The sequence below is a fragment of the Grammomys surdaster genome, unplaced genomic scaffold (assembly GCF_004785775.1).
Source record: "Grammomys surdaster isolate TR1022 unplaced genomic scaffold, NIH_TR_1.0 125606, whole genome shotgun sequence".
In the NCBI taxonomy this organism is placed as follows: Eukaryota; Metazoa; Chordata; class Mammalia; order Rodentia; family Muridae; genus Grammomys; species Grammomys surdaster.
Window position 1 is genome coordinate 1,590,486 of NW_021620449.1, and position 6,385 is coordinate 1,596,870.

The following is a 6,385-nucleotide window of genomic DNA, read 5'->3' on the forward strand; positions in this document are numbered from 1 at the left end:
TCCTGGTGTTGCAGGGGCATGGAGCAGCTCGCCTCTCAGGAAATAAAATACCTTGACATGCACTTAAAGGGTTCTCCCAATTCTTGACCATACTCAGTCCACCGAGTTCTCTTTTTTGTTTTGTTTTATTGTTCTAAGGAGGAAATCGAGATGATAAGAACAAACCAAATAACAGAAGAAAAAGAAACTATTGCTCACTTCTTACATTAAATCCTAAAGACATCACCATGAAATGCTAATGACCCCAAAAGTAAATACCCTGAGGTGATAACCTAACGCAACACAAACGACCAGCAACCACCCATCCGTGGGTTCACACCTATAAAGTACAGCTACAAGCTGAATCCTTCAGAAACTGTGGAACAGCTCAGCAGTGAACCAGGAGGTGAACCTTGGTCAGAGGGTGTAACAGTAAGTTGTTCAACAGCTTTCTAGTCAAAGAAGTGAGATCACCTAGAGAACTTTAAACCTAAGTGTCACTAAACATAGAAAACATCAAAGTTCCCATGCACTACACAGCACAAAGAGACAACTATGTAGCCAGCTAAAAAGCAAGAGTTTAAAGGTATAACTTCAGAGCCAGAAGGCTCACTTGTTTGTCCTAAGCTTCACAACCAGAATTTGATCCCCAGGAGCCAGACAGTGGGAGACCCAAATCTTTCAAATTGTCCTCTACCTTACATACCCACACCCACATGCATACAAAATAAAATGAAGAAAATTAAATAAAATATATGATTTCACAACTCTTTCATGGGAGAAATAGAGTAAGAAGATAATTTAGCTGTGTGAATTCTAAACACTCCTGTAAAACAGTCGTATTCCAAGATCCCAGTAGAAAGTGTAAAAGACTTTGAGTTAGATAATTTCAACTTAGGATGTGTCCTCCCTGCATTCATAACATATTGTGTCTGTGTGTGTGTATGTGTGTGTGTGTTGCACACACACACAGTCAATCATTGTAACTGATTCTTGGCAAATGCTTCCTGAACCAGACTATAAACCATTAAGCTGGAACAATCCTGTGTTCCTCCTTAGGCACACGATTCTAAAAAATTCCTCTTTAGTTCTCTACAATCAAACTCTTTCCAAAAATAAGTAAACAAATAACAGAAAACAAAACCCTGGATGCTAACACAGAAAACACCTGGATGCTAGGTTACGTAATACAATGTGCTCAGCAGATTGTTAGCCCAAAACTTAGCATCAGTCTTCTGAAGGCTTCCCTTCAAAACTCCCTCTTTTGCAGTTGCCACTTTCCCTAAACCACAGGCCTTCCTGACTTGCAGCAGGGCCAGGCCAGATTACGGTTATGCGGTAGATCCGTCAGGCAAGTTTTGACAGGGCCTCAAAATAGACCCTGGACAGCATCCAGGGAAACTGCCACTCATGAGCTTCACCACACTCGAGCCTCTCAGTACTTTCTCTCTGTCTCATTTCAAAAGGACAAAAGCCTGGCCATGAGTCACCTGCAGAACTTCAAATTAAATTTTGAACCTCCCTTATTCTGCTTACCAACTCTTTGCTGGATAAAGTCTAAATCTATACCTACTTCCTGCTTTGACAAAGGAATCTACCAGCAGTGCTCTGCATTGCAAAAGAATTTCTGGCTCTCAGGTTCTATCATTCACTCTACTTAAAGTAGGATGTCGAAGATAAAGAAGAAACTCTGGGTCATTTCTTTCTCTTATGACTAATTTTTGTTGTTGATGGTGGTGGTTTCGTTTAGGTTTTTTGTATGTAACCCTAGCAGGCCTAGAAGTGGCTATATGGACCAGCATGGCCCTAAATTCACAGAGATCTACCTCTGCCTCCCAAGTGCTGGATTAAAGGTGTGTGCCACCACACCCAGCTATATAAGTTTTTAATTAACAGAAAATATAAACTCTGAAACAAACCTACAAGATACAGACATTTTACCAAATATGAGTAGTTTATGTTTGTCAACACCAGTCTTCAACTATAGTATTTTGACATTTACCAATTTAATCATCTACCACTCCAAAATGCTTTAAATTAACTTATAAAACACGTTTGCAATTTTATTTGAGACAAGGTCTTACTACATGCTGTATAGATCATAGTAGCCTCAAACTCTCCGTCTGGCTTAGCTTCCCAAATGTTGACAAGAGGCAGATGATATAAAGCCTAGTTCACAATACTTTTTAAAATGAAGAGACAGGTAAAGAACATAACTTTTTAAATTCTTCCTCCTCCTGTGCCTGAGAAAACATTATCTTCTATTATAAAATAAAGTCAAATATAAAACAAATTTCTCATGTTCACAACCTAAGGACCAACTTCCCAGTCATACATTCAAAACTGTACTCTACAGATAGACTTATAAATGGTCAAACACTGGCTTAAAAGTTTTTCTTATAGCGCTGTTTACAAAAGACTAATAATGACCTAATGTTTACTAACATGGAATTAGTAAAACTATGGAAAACGAATAAATCCAGTCTTTTTAAAATGAGATTGGAGTAGATGCTAATATGGAAACATATCTCAGATACATCACAGGTAAAAGACACTTGTAAACACATGCAATTGTATATGTCACTGAAAACATGAGGGAGGAAAATATATGAAAAAAACATTAACTATAGTAGCCTGGACTGGTAAATACGGTTATGGGAAGGTAAAAAGTTTGTGCACAAAGGAAAGGATTTTTTTTTTCTTCGTATGACCATTTCTTTTACGTTTTATCAATCTTTAAAAGGTTCACAAATGTCACTGAGCCCACATCATCAGTTCTCTTTCTATGGATGTCATTTCGTCTCTCTTTCCAGGTGCCTATTTACCTATTTCTTTCCCGATCCCTAGACTAGAAGAAGACCATACACAGGTACAGAGCTTCAGTGACTGTCCAAGAAATAGCACTCTCACATGATAAACCCAACTTTACAATTTATAATTTTAGCCTAGTGTGTAATTGCTTTAAGTCTAGACTAATTTACCATTGACCAGAAAGCTTGAAAGGTTAAAGTGTAATGTCAATCACTCACTTCCCAAGATGGTCTTGCCTTCTATTAGCTTTAAGGGGGGGAAATGGGGAAAGGAAAAAAGACATTTTACTCACAAGCTAAACTCTGCTCAATTCCTTTCCTTCTAAAGTTTTAAAAGCTAGGCTTTGAATAATGGTCAGTCTAGTCTTTATTTGCAAACATAGCGGATAAGGTAGTATGTTTTCACAGATAAGGGATCACTTCCATCATTCAGACTCTCCAGAGAAAAAGCAACTACAAAAAAAAAAAAAAAAAAAAAGCTACCAACGGAATTGTTGAGTAGGTGCAACAGATAGCACTCCTTGGATAAGGACAGAAGAATTTTATTTCCTATTAGCTAATCCTCACCAAAACTCTCTAATGGCATAAGGACAATCATCCCCGCTCCCCCATGATGTCATCAAATTTGTCCCTTTTCATACAAGGAGGGGGGTAAGCAATTCACAAAGATCTTTACAAGAAATCACTCACTTTTCCATCCTAAGTTAATGAAAAAAAAAATTTGTTTTTGTGTTGCAAAAGAGAGACACCTTACCAAATATCCTTTCTTTCTCTTTTCCCTTCATTATGGAGATGCTTAAATCCTAACCTGAAAAGACTTCCCTTACGAGCGAGCGTATGCATCAAGACTATCTCCAATGAAGATTTCCATAAGAGATTTTCCAAAAGGGATTTTCTGTTAACAACGAACAGAACCATCATCCTATCAGCTGAACAGAAATAAAAAGCAACATTAGAGAACACTCTGAATTTAAGTATCGATATCCAAAGAGAGAAAGATGCCAAAAATTTATTGAAAGAATCAAAGAGACGTCTGTCTTAAGCAACACCAATACATTTGGTATTACTTTACAATTAGTCAATAGAACTTCTAACAAGGTAATATAATCAGGACTCTACAAAGGAGAAAAAAAAACAGAAAACAAAGTTGTCGCTATCAAGAACTGTGGATTCAAAGGTTTTTTTGGCATCTCATTTTGAAAGACTAAAATGATCAAATGACATAGCATCAATAAAAAGTTACTTCTAGTTTGAAATTAGTCAATTCTAAAAATAAACCAAAACTTCAACACAATTCCTTTCAGGACAGAAGTTAGTATAGCCTCATTCAATATCTTTAAGGATAGGATGACAAAGTGCTTCTTCAGCTTCCCACTCAAAAAGCTATTTTATATGGTACAGATTCTTCTACGGTACTATTTCGTACCTTAGTGATGGTAGCTCTCCTTTCCACTGACACTTATTTGGCTTCTAAATCCCTTCATTTGTCTTCCCACATCTGGTTAAAAAAAGGGGGAGAGGGAGATTTAAAATCACAGCAGTCCATTTAGTAACTAACAAAGGATTACAAAACAAAAACATTATGCAAATTTTAACGTTTTATTTCCATGCCACAGTGCATGACAATAACCACCCAGCAACAAACAGAAGCAAACATTATACATCACTTGCTATAAAAAGAGTACAATTATATAATTAAACGGGCAGAAGGGGACTGGCTTTCCACTGTTTCAATGTGAAGATCCAGATCAACGAGTCACAGAGTGTGACCTAACTTCCTACATGAATCACACTTTCCGAAATTCTTACTCGGCATGAGTGTATTAAATGCGAGGTCATCGTCTCTCTGTAGTTGTTAAACAGAGCATGTTGCTGGTTAAGTAGGGCTAACTCTGCAAGACATTCAAGCCACGGTAAACTCGGCCAACTAACTCTTCCTGCAACTCTATGCATTCTTCAGTAATTGCAGCTTTTCACACCTACTGGGGAGAAAACGTCAAACACTGATTAAGAATGCATCTGTCCTGGCTGCATCTCTTCTCACTGTGATAACACAACATGAAGAGCAGTCACTGTTATCCTTACATAGTTTTCAATCAACCTAAAATGCAAAAATGCTGAGTCACTTAATGCGAAAATCAAAAGGGACTACAAATACTCAAGGTCTGGGATACCCTTTAGCCATGTTTCAGCGTTATATGTCTCCAGGTGGGGAAAAAAATACATAAAGCTAACGCTTGAACTTTTCTCCTCTGCGTTCTCTTATGTCCCCTGCTTCCTGCTGGATAGCCTCAGCAATGGGAAACCAGGCCTGACTGGAGCTATGAAACTCCACAATGTGGGTGTAAATAACGCCCGGTACTAGTCAAGCATTAACCCTGACCGTCCTGCCCTGAGCCTGGTAAGCCCGCGCGCGCTTCAGTTCAGATCAAGAAGGAAGCAGGAGAGGGGGGAATCTCACTTAAAAAGCTACGCCCTCCACCGGCCTGACACCGTTCCCCGGGCGGCTCCTCCCGGGACAGACTGAGGAAAGAGTCTGAGAGAGTGTGGCGCCGGGAGCAACGGGAGCTGGAGCACCCAGCTGTCCGAAGTGATGCCCGGTCCAAGGGGCGTAACCCCTTCTTCCCCCGCGGGGGGCGGGAGAAGCGGGAGCCGGGGACCCACCAGGCGACCCCAGCCCGGAGCCGCCTCTGAGCAGCGCCTTGAGACAGCCGGGCCCGCCGCCTGCCCTTACCTGCGTGTGGCGCGGGATGAGGCTGCGGCGCCGCCCGGAAGGGCCGGAGCGGCCGCCCGGGAGCGGAGAGAGGGGAGCGGCGGCCACACTCTATCCCCGCACCGTCCACCCCGCGGGCCGCAGGGAGGCAAAAGAAGGGCTCCTCGCGCCACGGCCGGTCGCGCAGTCACACTCGGGGCGCCTTCGCGCCGCGGCCGACGCGGCGAACGCGACCCGGGATGAGCAGCAGCCCGAGCGGCGGCTGCAGCTGCGGCGGTGGCGGGGCAGAGGGGCGGGGCCACCGGCCGGCGACCCGCTCACCCGGAAGTAGTTGTGGCGGGCGGCGGAGTAGCGGACGCGCGCGGCTTAGAGGCTACTGGCTGGATCTCGGAGCGCAGGGCTCGCACCAGATGATGGAGCGGGTGACAGGGAAGGCGACACGCTCGACACGCATTGGCTCAAGCTGGGCCTGGTCCCGAACATTGGTATCCGAGCGTTTCGGAAACGTACTTAGCCAGGTGGCCTCTAAGCGGTCTGGTGGGAGGTTTTGGATAAGTGAGGCACCTGGCGCGTAGTCTTTGGGAAAGGATGTGGAGGGTGGGTGTGGCTGAACGAAATGAAAATACCTGTTTTTAAAGAAATTTCCAGCTGAGGCTGTAGCGCAGTTAGAAGGGTGCTTACTTAGCATACCTGTAACCCTAGGTGCCATTCCCAGCATAAAACCTGGTATGATGCTGTACGCCCGTTGTCCCAGGTACCCTGGAGCCTGTGATGGAGTTTGAATTATCAGTGTGAGACTTGTACGCACACCACACACACACTCAAATCGTAGACATGTTCTTCAATCCCAAAGTATCTGTGGAAGCCCCTCGGGTTCAAAGTT

The 6,385-nt window shown here is 42.9% G+C and overlaps 1 protein-coding gene across 2 annotated transcripts in view; it reads right to left on the reverse strand.

Annotated features, from left to right (window-relative positions):
• Nucleotides 1-5,633, reverse strand: part of Lrrfip2 (LRR binding FLII interacting protein 2) — a 102,478-nt gene extending 96,845 nt beyond the window's left edge. For both annotated transcript variants that reach the window (XM_028787053.1, XM_028787052.1), the window contains exons 1-2: nt 5,524-5,633; nt 4,216-4,287 (exon numbers count right to left, since the gene is read on the reverse strand). The gene's annotated coding sequence lies outside the window, so the exon portion shown is untranslated. The remainder of the gene's footprint in view (nt 1-4,215; nt 4,288-5,523) is intronic.
• Between the last annotated feature and the right edge of the window lie 752 nt (nt 5,634-6,385).